The 13,654-nt window shown below is 41.8% G+C and overlaps 1 long non-coding RNA gene across 1 annotated transcript in view; it reads left to right on the top strand.

The window, feature by feature from the left end:
• Nucleotides 1–13,354, top strand: part of LOC146862419 (uncharacterized) — a 141,707-nt gene extending 128,353 nt beyond the window's left edge. The window contains exons 3-4 of the long non-coding RNA XR_014978440.1: nt 12,753–12,817; nt 13,299–13,354. This is a non-coding gene — a long non-coding RNA (uncharacterized LOC146862419). The remainder of the gene's footprint in view (nt 1–12,752; nt 12,818–13,298) is intronic.
• Nucleotides 13,355–13,654: the final 300 nt, after the last annotated feature.

The following is a 13,654-nucleotide window of genomic DNA, read 5'->3' as shown; positions in this document are numbered from 1 at the left end:
GGACACGAAGAAATCAGTTCAGGCCTTTTCTCCATTTCTCAAATAATGAAGTCATGTACTTTAGTAAGGATTCAGTCGGCAGCCATCTTTTAGTAGGCCAAAATGGTCAACTTTAATAAAGAAACACAAGAATCATAATTAATACATAGAAATGACTTAAACAGTGTTATTCCCTTACTAATACCCTTATGTGTATGTATTTATCTAGCCATAAGCAACATTTAAAGCCGTTAATGCTGGTTTGTTTAAGCGCAATTCACATTAACACTGCCTAAGCAACACTTATCGTTTTAATATGCGTACAAACTTAGTTCACTTATTATTTTAGCCATACTAATGCATGCCCACGTATATTCTCTTGGTTAATAAGGTTGGTTAGTTTATCACAGCACACTATTAATCATTAAATGTAATCGTTTAATCTTTTTAATATAAACTTATATAAATGGATTGGGTATATAAAACCAAAATATTTTCCCCGCTCCATCAATCCCCCCTTTGGTGATTTTATCACCACCAACCCACAAAAATTTCAATTTTTCCCCTTTTACAGAAATTTGAAATACCTTCTTGCTTAAAATTCTGTTTCCCTTTCATCTTCTCTCTTGGTTTTGTTATACATGCTCTCTTTCCATTCTTCCATTTCTATTTCATTTTCTGGTTTCCTTTCCCTCTTTTTGTAAATTTCTTGTTTGACTTTCTTTTTATTTCTTCTATATCTACAAAACATACATCCTAGCCTAAGTAATAGTAATACGAAAATCACACAGGCTAACGGGAATAATATTTTCCCTATTATAGTACTACCTAATTTACCCAAGAAAGCTTTTATAGCAGCCATCTTATTACTAATTCTAGTCCAGATACTTTCAACCTCCAGTGGTTTTATTTCATCATGCAATTCTGTGATATTCTTTATATATACTTTTAGATCTCTGCTTTCGTCAGGAATGTAAGTGCAACAATGTTGAACTTTCAGCATTCCACAGACTCCACCCTCTTTAGCCAATAAGATATCAAGGGCAAGTCGATTTTGCATAATCATAGCACGCATGGCAACCAATTCAGTGTTTACCAATAGAAATCATCCAGCTGTGCTTGTTGACAAACGATCCACTATGGTGGACAGCTTCCGAATATTATTTGCATTCAAAGATATTCCCACTGCTGGTATCAAGGCTCCAAAAATATCACCTACAATTTCTAACCAAGTTTCTCTTCTGCTACGCATTAGTAGGTTATTTGGTCGACTGTTTTCTACTCTATCCATGTGAAAGATCTTTGGAAAGACCAGGCCTACATAACATGTGCCATACCAATGGTCAGGCAACCTGTAATAAGCCTTGTTCCCACAAATATAATACAATCCAGGAAAAACTGGGTCTTCTCCACCTCTAAATCCCCATCCACATGCAATGAAATATGTATCATGACACTCACTTGTCCCTATGTATATATAATCATATTGGGATCTTTCTCTTGTGATGCATAATTTGCCTTTCTGTGGTGAGTCTATGGCTATTGTTGGTCTAACATCACCTTTCGTTTCTTTGTTCCCATCTATTGCCCAAATGTTTTCCCCTTCTTTATGTCCTTCTGCATTCTTGTGTATTTTCAACCTCCTCTCCTCAACCATATTCAAGAATGTTTTCTCTTCTGGTTTCAAACTGCAAGTTAAATTGTTCTTAAAAATATATTCTAGAGTTAGTCCTTTAGTTTCTATAAAAATTTCTCCTAATACATTAGCATCTTTAGCTGGATTTAATTCTTTATTCATGGGCAATCGTCCAAGAATATTATCTATATTAGACATATTATATTCTAATTTTCCTACTTGATAAAATATACTAGTTAAAACGCTACATGTTATTCCATAAGTTGCTGGGAGGTGATGATAAGTCACCCCTTCTGAAACAGAGGCAGGTAATTGCATGCAAACGTAGCAATCCCTTACGTCCATTGTTTTTACATATTCATACAATAATTTTGAAAACACATTGCTAGAAAAATCAGTTATAGACCTATCTTGAGGCACATGCTCAGTGCTTGTTCTAACTGATATTACTTTTTGCGAACCTTTCACTATGTTAGTCATGTTCTCAGTATGTCCTGCCAGTGTATCTAAGGTTACTTTGAATGAGATCAAGAGAGCGAGTATGCTCCAAAGAAGCATTAATAGTCCTGTACAACAACAACATACCTTGCACCATCTTCTCATGAAGGTACATCTACTCTGTTTATCATCTATGTTAGCCATCTTGTTAGATCTAACCGTGTCTTTTGACTTAGCCTCTCCTACTCCGCCTCTTATAGCTTTAAGTGCTAAAACGTATCAGGTTGTCCAAATATTTCGATTTTCTTATTTTAATCCTGTGTATTTCTACAAGGATCAACACAAATTACTCAGCTTGGCTTTTCGTCGTTTTTCACTTCCTTCTCGTCATCCACATGCAGGATTTCCTGATCTTCCGCTTCTTCTCCAATGTCAGATAAGATAACTCTCAGGATCTCCCCTGTTTCTTCTTCTTTTATCAATTTCAGCCAAGTCTCCTCTGGATTTCCTTGACTATCTGCCTCTTCTCCTTGTTCAGGCAGTGCCACGTACGTCCATTCAGGTGACTTATATTTCTGATTTGGTTTTCTTGCACGTTTGCTTGCTTCTGATACTTCTGTTTCTCCCTCTTTCTCTGGATGTTGACTGGTTACTTCATTCACTTGTTCAGCCTCTGAGGGTTTAGCTCGTGTCAATCTATATCTTAGTTTCTTGATCTTGTTTGGCCAAATGTCTCCTTTGGCATTCCTTCTTGCTTTGCCGTCTTTGCCAGTTCTTTCCTCGATCCAAGTTCTCCTTCTCAGAACTCGACCTTCTGGTATTTCAGTTTCACTGTCTTCAGAGTCTGTCTCGTTTGGTTTTTCTGTCTCAGTATTCTCCTTTTCCACCTCTGGTGATAGCCCTACTTCTGTCCCTCCTCGGGTCTCCTGCACGCAATCTCCCTGCTGATTACTTGTCCCTTCACCTAGCTGTGTGTTGCAGTTCCCTACACCTCCTCGGGGTTGTTCCGCAATCTGTCCCTCTCTCTCTGTGACTGTCCCTTCCTCTTCTTCCAATATTGTTTCAGGTGGATTTTCTCCTACTTTCTCATTTGGAGTGAACGTTACTTCTGACTGAACATTCTTTTCTTTCCTTTTCTTCTTTCCGTGCTCACCATTGGCGTTCGGTTCACCTCCAGAATCTGAATCGTCTGAAATCTGCAATCTTTTCCTCAGTATTTCTTCTCTGGGGGTCTGAACCAGTCTTGGCTCCGTCTCCCCTCTTTCAGGATTTTCTTTTGATGTTATACTCTCATTGCTTGACTCATCACTTGATTCTGATTCGTTAAAGTATTCTTTTCCAATGCCGTCTGCTGGATTTGGAACTCTCAAAGTGTGACTTGCATGTATCCAGTTTTTCAGTCCTGCGCACTTTACAGCAGTCGTTGTGGTCAAAATGACCTGTCTTGGCCTTCCCCACCTTGGAACCAGGCAATTTCTTCTTCTGTGGACTTTTGTCCTCACCCAGTCCCCTGGGCTCAAATCATGGGCTGGTTTCTTTTCAAGTGTGGTGGCATCCGCTCCAACCTGGTGAAACACAGAATGAACTGCGTCAGCCAGGCCTTTACAGTAATCCAAAATCATGTCATCAGTTATAGTCATCAGCTTGTTGACTGGTACAAACACATGTCTCATGGCGCGTCCCATGATGATCTCGTGTGGACTCAAACCTGTGGTTCTGTCTGGAGTAGACCTAATGGTCATCAAAACCAGAGGCAAGACATCCGGCCATTTCAAACATGTGGCTAAACACATTTTTCCAATTCTATTTTTGATGGTACCATTCATTTGCTCAACCACACCAGAAGCCTCTGGTCGGTAGGCACAATGCAGTTTTTGTTGTACACCCAATGCTTCACAAATCAATTTCATGATCTCATTGTAGAAATGTCCACCTCTGTCTGATTCTATGGTTATTGGAAACCCGTACCTTGGGATGAATTCCCTCAACAATAGCTTAGCCACTGTGATTCCATCATTTCTTCTGGTTGGGTATGCCTCCACCCACCTAGAGAACAGACCAACTACCACCAAAACATACCTCAGTTTGTTATAAGGAGGCATTTCAATGAAATCTACTTGCATTCTGGTGAAAGGTCCTCCCTCCCGGCCTATGGTACCCAAACTCACCACCGTTTTTCTTCCAGGATTGTACTGCTGACATGTCAGGCATCTCTGACAGAGACTTTATGCTATTAGCCTGAATTTTGGATTATACCAGGTCTGCTTAAAGGCCCTTATCATGGCATCCCTTCCCAGATGTCCTTGGCCATGATACATCCGTGTCATGGTTGACATCATGCTATCAGGCATTACTGGTCTTCCATCCCGATAGACCCACACATGATCCTTTTCCCTGGGTGCACATCCTGCTTTCACCCACTGTCTCATTTCCTCATCCACTGCTTCATCCTGTAATTGTCTCACTTCATCCCATGATCCCACAATGTTAGTAAACATTATGGAGCAAGAAGACATTTCCTTTTCTTTGGACCAATTTATGGAATATTTATTTTGGGCACAATACTGAGCCATGTCGTTTGCAAATCGGTTCCCGGTAGTGATGTAATCACTCCCTTGTCCATGAGCAGCACATTTTACCACAGCCAGTTCTTTGGGCATTTGTATTGCCTCAAGCAATTTCCCAACCACTTCTGCATTCCTTATGGGAGTTCCACTTGAGGTCAGGAAACCTCTTTGCAGCCATAGTTGGCCGAAATCGTGGACAACTCCAACGCCATACTGGCTATCAGTCATCACAGTCACTCTCGCATTCCTCCCAATCTTGCATGCTTTGGTTAATGCCACTATTTCTGCTACTTGAGCGGATCTAACTCCTTTCAAGGGTGATGCCTCTATAACTGCTGAAACTGTGCATACTGCATAGGCTGCGCTCAACACTCCTTCATCCGTTCTCAAACAGGATCCATCCACAAAAAGCACATGATCACTCTCTGGCAGTGGTAGATCTCTTATGTCAGGACGAGGTTTTGTGCAATAGTCAAGCACATCCAAACAATCATGATCAGCCTCTTCCCTTATCTCCACTCTCTCTGCATCATGCAAAAGTGTAGCTGGATTCACATTCACACATCTTTCCAGACTCACATTGTTCGCACCTAGAATGACTATTTCATACTTAGTCAGCCGACTATGTGACATGAACTGTGTTCGACTCCTTGTTAAAAGGATCGCCACACTATGGGGTACAAACACTCTCACTGGATACCCCATCACGATTCCCTCACTCTGTTCTAGGCTTCGGCATGTAGCCGCTACCGCTTTCAGGCATCCTGGCAACCCTATTGCTACTGGGTCTAACATTGACGAGAAATATGCCACTGGTCTCCTTTGTCTTCCATGTTTCTGTATTAACACTGAGAGTGCGCATCCATTTCTCTCACTACAGTATAATTCAAACTCCTTCTCATAATCAGGCATACCCAGAGCAGGGGCTTCAAATAGACTGTTCTTCAGCTGTTTGAATGCTGCCAGTTCTTCTTTGTTCAGTTCAAGGGGGTCTTTAACCTCACTTTTTGTCAACTTCACCAATGGTTTGGCAATCAGGGAAAAATTACTTATCCACTGACGACAGTCACCAACCATTCCTAGAAACATTCTCACCTCTCTTTGGGTCATTGGAGCTCTCATTCCTCTAATGATTCTGATTCTATCTATGGTTACTTTTCTCAGGCCTTTTTCGATATTATGACCCAAGTATGTCACTTCCTTTTTACAGTACTGCAATTTGTTTGGAGATACCTTCAGTCCTCCATCTGCCAAATGATTTAACAAGGCTATGGTGTCTGTTTCACAGGCCTCACGTGTTTTTGACGCCACCAATAGGTCGTCAATGTACTGCACTAAAACTGAACTCTCAGGCATAGTAAAACTCTGCAGGGATTTCTTTAACAACTGATTAAAAATGGAGGGGCTCTCTGTGTACCCCTGTGGGATTCGGCACCATGCCAAATACGGTTTCCAAACCTGAAGGCAAAAAGCGGCTGGCTGTCATGATGCAATGGAATGGAAAAGAAAGCATGACACAAATCGATTACTGTGTACCATTCTGCATCATGTGGGATCTGATACAAAATTACTGAGGGATTTGGAACAATTGGACAACATGAGACGACAATCTTGTTAATATTTCTCAAATCTTGTACAATCCTGAATTTCCCACTTGGCTTTTTCAGTCCCATGATATGCGAATTACATGGACTACTCATTATCTCCCTCAGCACTCCTTGCTGGATCATTTTCTCAATCAATGGGGTTACTTCTGCTATTATTTCAGGGGTCAGTCTGTATTGTGGAATATTTGGGTAAACAGCTCCTTCTTTTACCGCAATTCTCACTGGCTCTACATTTCTCATCAGACCTACATCTTCCCCAGTGAAATCCCAAACTGCTGCTTTCACTGTTTGTTTCAATTCTGGGGGCAATTCATCTGGATTGAATACTGCATAGGTTCCAGCAACCTCACACTCTCGGTTAGCTATGGTCATTTTATACAGAACATCCTCATCTGGTGTTTCAAAGGCTATTCCGTCTGGTGTACAGAATATAGTGCAATTCATCTTGCACAATAAATCCCTTCATAGTAAATTCACAGGACTGGTGTCACACACCACAAATCGATGCATGTCTGAAAATTTCCCTATTCTGACTTTTACAGGATCAGTAAGGTACGTTTTAATTTGGGTGTTGGACACACCTACTACTTGGATTGTTTCATCCGAAAGAGGAAGATTACTAACATCTGCTGATGTGACAGTGGATCGTGTAGTTCCAGTGTCTACTAGAAAAGTAATGTTTTCATCATTAACTTTCCCATCCACACATGGTTCCCATCCACAAATCTATTTCTAGAGATGCACCAAGTACGCACTCTGCTTCCTCTTTTCGGCACCGTCAATAAAACTCTTCTGGCTCACTTTAGTCATTTTGCAGCAAATACTGTGTCACAGCGCTTGCGCGTTGCGGTTTGTTTACCTGTTCTTCATTGTAGAATCCCGTCTCTTTGCTATACTTCTGTATACTCCGGCTCTGTGGTAAGGGCGGTTTTGGCACCTGATTCTGTAGATTAACAGCCTTCTGCTGTTGCGGTGGTGGGCCACTCCCCTCACGCTGCACCTGTGGATTTAATGACGGATTTTCATCATTAGTACCTGGTGGATATTTACACTCGGATTTCCAGTGTCCAAATCTCCCGCAATTGTGACAGGGGAATTTCTTCTTTGCCTCTTCTATATTACCTTTCCCTTTTCCTGAGCCAAATCTTGGTTTCATGCCTGGATTATTAGCCTGTTCAACCAGCTGAGCTTCCTGTCTCTCTGCTACTTTCACTTGAGCCCACATTGCCTTTTCTTTTAGCTTTCGCTGCTTGGCTTCGATCTCATCACTAAAGTATTTTGCATGCCTCAGGATCTCATCTATTTTCTTACTTTGCCAGTCCACGGTGTGCTGCTTGATCATGTCCCCGATTTTGGGACGCAGACCATACACAAATCTGTACACAAAATGACTCAGGTCCTTCTCTCCCAGACTGTCATCCCCACTGAACTGTTTGAAGGCTAATATTAGCCTCTCATAATAGGCATGGACTGACTCCTTTGCTTCCTGATGTGTTCTATCTATTTTAACCCAGTCTGTTTCTTTGGGGGGCACTTTGTTTTTCAAGAATGCCATGACCTGTTCATATTTCTTCATTACCTCTGGATCTGGGGCTCCTGTTTTGGGATCTCTCGGGTACTCTTTGGTGGGCCAATCTATGACTATCTTACATTCGGCCCACAAGTCTGCTGGCACTATTATATCAAACAGACTATTCAAATCAATCCACAGCACTTTTGACAATTTCACAAATCTGTCTACCTGTCTGTACCACTCGACTGGCTTTTCCCGTAATCGAGGGAAATCATTGGTAAATGACAAAATGTCCAGTCTGGTCCATGGGACATGCACATATCCCCCTCCTGGAATCTCTCTCATAGGGAACTCCATCAACACCTTCTCCTTCTCTCTCACAGGAAATGCTGTAAATGTTCTGTCTGAGGTGTCATCCCGCTTCCTATACCACCTGCTCCTCAACTTGTCCACATCTCCCCATTTCCTTAATACTGTGATTATGTCCCTAATCTGCCCTATTCTTCCTGCAGCATTCAGATTCTCAATGTCTTTTTCTGTAAAATCCACTCGGTATGGCTTCTGTAAAGCTTTTACCTTGTCCATGTCAATTCCCATTTCACTGGCTATCTCTGCTAATCTGTCATGTAAATTTGTTGCTCTCCAAGTGATACTTTTACACAGGAATAATAACTCCTCATCCTGGTAATTTTTCAGCTTTTCTGTGGGGATGGTCCCTACAATCAATTCTTCTAACACCATCCTTAATTTCGCCACATCAATGGTATGAGATTCTTTTTCTTTATCCTGCAAACTTTTTAGCCAGTCATTCAATTCTTCAGTAGTTATGCTCACTGACTTCTCTGCATTCAAAGGTTCTGTCAGTCTCTGTGGTTCTAATATCGAACCTTCTACCCTTCTGCTTCTCTCGGCAGTATCAGAACAATAAAATGGGTTCTTTGACATATGTAATTCACTTCTACCCCTAGTATGTCCCCAGGAACTCTCTTTTGCTCCCATTATGGGCTGTTCTACCTGTCCTTTGTTCACATATGGAACTGTTAGTCCGTGCTCACTGTTTTTCTGCTTCTCAAAAATAGGCATAACAGGACCTATGGTCACAGGGACTGTAACTGCTTCTAGATTTTTCGTCAATTCCCTTATTTTCTCTGTCAGTTCCAATGTGGTTTCTGCTAGTTCTCTAGAATTTTCGTTCTCGACCCTATTTCCTTTTTCTTTAAGTGAATTTCTTCTTTTCACTTCTGGGGTCATAACTTCTGTTTTAATGATTCTCAGAGTCTCCCTCACTGGCGTGCCTGAGGTTGGCGTTTCTGGTTCCTGTCTGTACGGAGGTGGGCTCTTGTAAAACATATCATCTAGGACATCATCATCAGTTTCATTAGCCCCATACCCCCGGGTTTCTACATGATTTCTCTTTTCTAGGCATTTCCTTCCTCCACTTTCTCCTTCTGTTCTAACGGGAAATAATCCTTCAGTCATACTAGCGTCTCGCCATCTTCTCATTCGATCACTATGATTTTCACGGTCGTTTGGCCGTCCGAACATATACCGATACCTACTGCCATTTCTTTGTTTTTCTCGCTCATGCATCTCATCTTCCCACTCTGTCAATGCCTCGAACTGCGTAGGCCTAGGACGCGGATCTAAGTTCATCATCCTCTCCCGCAAGTTCCTTAATATTGCCAAATTAAATGACCCATCCTCTGGAAATGCTAGAACTCCGTCTTCCTTTGTATACTTTGCCCAATTGTCTAAGCAGATACAGGTATGATACCCGTATTTCGCAACCATGAAGGATGCGGGGGTTTTTGCCGGAGGGAGTAACTGTCCTTCCCTAGTCACAATCTCCTTGTCCTTTACAAACCAGTTTCTCATTTTACTAAACACAGACTTTTTCTTTTTCTCGGGTGAATGATAATACATTTTCCTGTCTTTTGTGAACTCTTCAGTCTTTTCTACCACTGTACGATCTCTAATCCAATAGTAGCGCGACTCTTACTCACGCACCAATCCTGGCGCGTCTACGTCACTGTCACAATCTCCAATCCTTACGCGACTCACACTAACGCACCAATCCTTGAACGTCTACATCGCTGTCACAACTTCCAATCCCTGCGCTACTCACACTAACGCACCAATCCTGGCGTGTCTACGTCGCTGTCACAACCTCCAATCCCTGCGCGACTCACACTAACGCACCAATCCTGGAGCGTCTACGTCACTGACAAGCTGTCCAATCACAGCGCGGTCCTCCTGACGTCAACAGTCGCTGCAGCAGCTTCTGCTCCTGACTCCTGTCCTCAGTCTAACCCTCCTTTACAAAACTACGCGATAGACTTTGTTTCAATTTTACAATACTTGTTAGTTACAACGTACAAACATCTCCATTGTCTGCTCCGCTAACCACAGAATAGCAAAAGACCTTTCCCACGAGAATCCTGTTGTCCCGAGAGCAGCGCTTACCTCTGCCCTACTACAGAATTATTACGTCCGTTGGCAAAGTAGCGCATCCCTCTACTTCACCCTTCTATCAAGCATCAATTAACTATTCTCTCCGGAATTAAGACACATAGTTGGAAACGCAATGCTCCTGAGAAATAAAACCAGAGTTCCGCAATTAACCCGAATGCTATTTCATTCACGAACTTTGACGCAAGAAAAAAATATAGTTCATTCATACAGAATCCTGTCTTTCCCGAGAACAGCAAACGGCCTGTCCTACTACAGAATTATAACACACGTTAACAAAGCAGCGCTTACCTCTACTCTGTCCTTCTAACAAGCTCAGAGAACACCTGCTACCTTTTCAGTGATAAGCGTTATCGGTATGCCAATTGGTTTCCTGGTACCTAAGACCAAAATTTCACAGGTAACCCTTCGCTATCATTTTCACTTTCCTCACACAGAAAACATCACTAATGGCAACACACGGCGATGCTGCCGAATCGAACCCAGACAATGTGCCGTGCAACTTCAATTGTCACACGTTTCTCCCGTGTACCTACGGGCAACCACAATTCCGTCTTTCCCGAGAGCAGCACTTACTTCTGCTCTACTACGGAACTGTCATCAATTCCCGACTTCCTACCTCCCGGAAGCCGTACAGACAACATAAAACTCAATACGACTTCAACATATAGTGTTAGTACATATATCAATACCAATCAATAATCGATAAGCTATATACATGCCAAAATCATCAAACCAAAAGAATAAAACCTTCTCTAACTACCAGAAATACTAGTAGCTATATATATATATATACACAAATCATCAATCCTAATCAATAAAAACCATCATCTTGCTACCAGAAATACTGGTGCAGTTCAGAACACAAACTCTCCCTCTACTTCCACGGACAGGATGATTTCACAGTCACACGCACATACACACATCACACGCTGGTGGGGCCTATAACATCAACATTCATTCTCATCAAGCTATCCGTGCCTACAGAGAGATTTTCAAATTATCCCGAACTACAGTTTCTTACTTGGATAGAGGAAACCACATCTTTTAATTACCCTCCGGAGGTTGACTGGATCATTTAGTTGTTTTAGAATTTGATGAAAACCCCTTTAACTCTCATATTAATCAATAAACATTACAAGAAAATAACCACCCTACACAGTTCTTCAAACAATGATTTTTCTTTATCTAATTAAATTTGCAGGTTAAATCCTAACAATGCAATATTATCTTTTGTCATAATTACCTATTCTGGCTAATTGTCGTTCTCTAAGTCAGAAACTGGTCCTCAGAAATTCATCAGAGTCCTATCGTCCCGTCCTCTGCTGTCAGCATGGAGTGCCGCATAGAGTAGCATCGATCAGGGTGCGTCTCAAGCTCTTTGGGTGGTAACCTAATTTCCCTCTCTGGACTACTAATATTTATACTAAAATTTACATATTACAGTATCATTTTCTTTATTTCCAGGCCTTTGGTTGGCTGAATTCAGCCTCGTCCCAATACTTTAAGAAACATTCCGAAAAGTTTGCATACGGATGATGTATAAACTAAGCGCATGGGAAAAGCAGTTCCCAGGACAGGAAAGTAACAGTCTATTGTGAATAGGTGGCTTTTGGTTCCCAGATGGCAACATTTCATCCATGTTCAGGGACATTGGCATCTCGCCCAGAGTATTCTTCATGGTCCTGGTTCATTAGTTCATGGTGAGGACACGAAGAAATCAGTTCAGGCCTTTTCTCCATTTCTCAAATAATGAAGTCATGTACTTTAGTAAGGATTCAGTCGGCAGCCATCTTTTAGTAGGCCAAAATGGTCAACTTTAATAAAGAAACACAAGAATCGTAATTAATACATAGAAATGACTTAAACAGTGTTATTCCCTTACTAATACCCTTATGTGTATGTATTTATCTAGCCATAAGCAACATTTAAAGCCGTTAATGCTGGTTTGTTTAAGCGCAATTCACATTAACACTGCCTAAGCAACACTTATCGTTTTAATATGCGTACAAACTTAGTTCACTTATTGTTTTAGCCATACTAATGCATTCCCACGTATATTCTCTTGGTTAATAAGGTTGGTTAGTTTATCACAGCACACTATTAATCATTAAATTTAATCGTTTAATCTTTTTAATATAAACTTATATAAATGGATTGGGTATATAAAACCAAAATATTTTCCCCGCTCCATCACACCCCCCCCCTCAACACCACCAAAGATGAACGTGCGAAAAATCTGCGATGATGCGTGGCCATCCTGAACGCATGACAACGTTGCTTCAGCACGTGATAGACCCTCTTACACACACGACGGTGGTGGAAGGTGAGCAGAGAGACTTCTTTCCGCAACAGCAGGCAGTCAACTCTGGGCGGTGGGAGTGGATAGTGTGCAGCAGTCTGGGTGCACAAAAGTGCACAGACACCTCTGAGCAGTGGGAGTGGATGGGGTGCACCAGCCTCATTGCACATTAGCGAAACAGAGAATTACGTGTGTGCAGTTGTATGTACTCTGCAATTACTAATTCTGTACTACCTTTCAGATCACTAAACTTCAGGGCTGCACTATCTCCCGGCACGTGGTTGGAGACACACTGGTGGCACAAAGGTGAGCTGCGAAGATTTTCTCCAGTGTCAACACTCCCTCTCCATCTCGTCCTTTCTCTCTCTCACACTTTCTCTATTTCTCTTTCTCTGTCTCTTACTCTCTCTCTCATTCTTTCATTCTCTCTTCCTCTCTTTCACTCTTTCTCTCTCTCACTCTTTATCTCTCTCTCTTCCTCTCTCTCACACTGTTTCTCTCTTTCTATCTTCCTTGTATCTTACTCTTTCTCTCTTTTTCTCTCACTCTTTCTCCTCCTCTCTCTCTCTCTCTCTCTCTCTTTCTCTCTTTGTCTGTCTTCCACTCTCTCACTCTTTCTCTCTTCCTCTCTCACTTTCTCTCTCTCTCTTCCTCACTCTCACTCTTTCTCTCTCTCTCTCTTCCTCTCTTTCACACTGTTTCTCTCTTTCTCTCTTCCTTGAAACAGATAATTACGCATGTGCAGTTGTATGTACTCTGCAATAACTAAATCTATACTATCTTTCAGATCCCTAAACTTGATGGTGCACTATGTCCCGGCACGTGGTTGGAGACACACCGGTGGCACATAGGTGAGCTGCGAAGATTTTTTCCAGTGTCAACACTCCCTCTCCATCTCTTCCTTTCTCTCTCTCACACTTTCTCTCATTCTCTGTCTCTTCCTTTCTCTCTCATTCTTTCTTTCTCTCTTCCTCTCTCTCACTCTTTCCCTCTCTACCTCTCTCACTTTCTCTCTCTCTTCCTCTCTCTCTCTTTATCTCTCTCTTCCTCTCTCTCACACTGTTTCTCTCTTTATCTCTCTCTCTTCCTCTTTCTTACACTGTTTCTCTTGTTGTCTTCCTCTCTGTCTCACTCTTTCTCTCT

Source organism: Triturus cristatus, chromosome 2_2 (assembly GCF_964204655.1).
Source record: "Triturus cristatus chromosome 2_2, aTriCri1.1, whole genome shotgun sequence".
Lineage (NCBI taxonomy): Eukaryota > Metazoa > Chordata > Amphibia > Caudata > Salamandridae > Triturus > Triturus cristatus.
The sequence above is the reverse complement of the archived record's forward strand: the minus strand, read 5'-3'. Positions and strand labels throughout refer to the sequence as shown.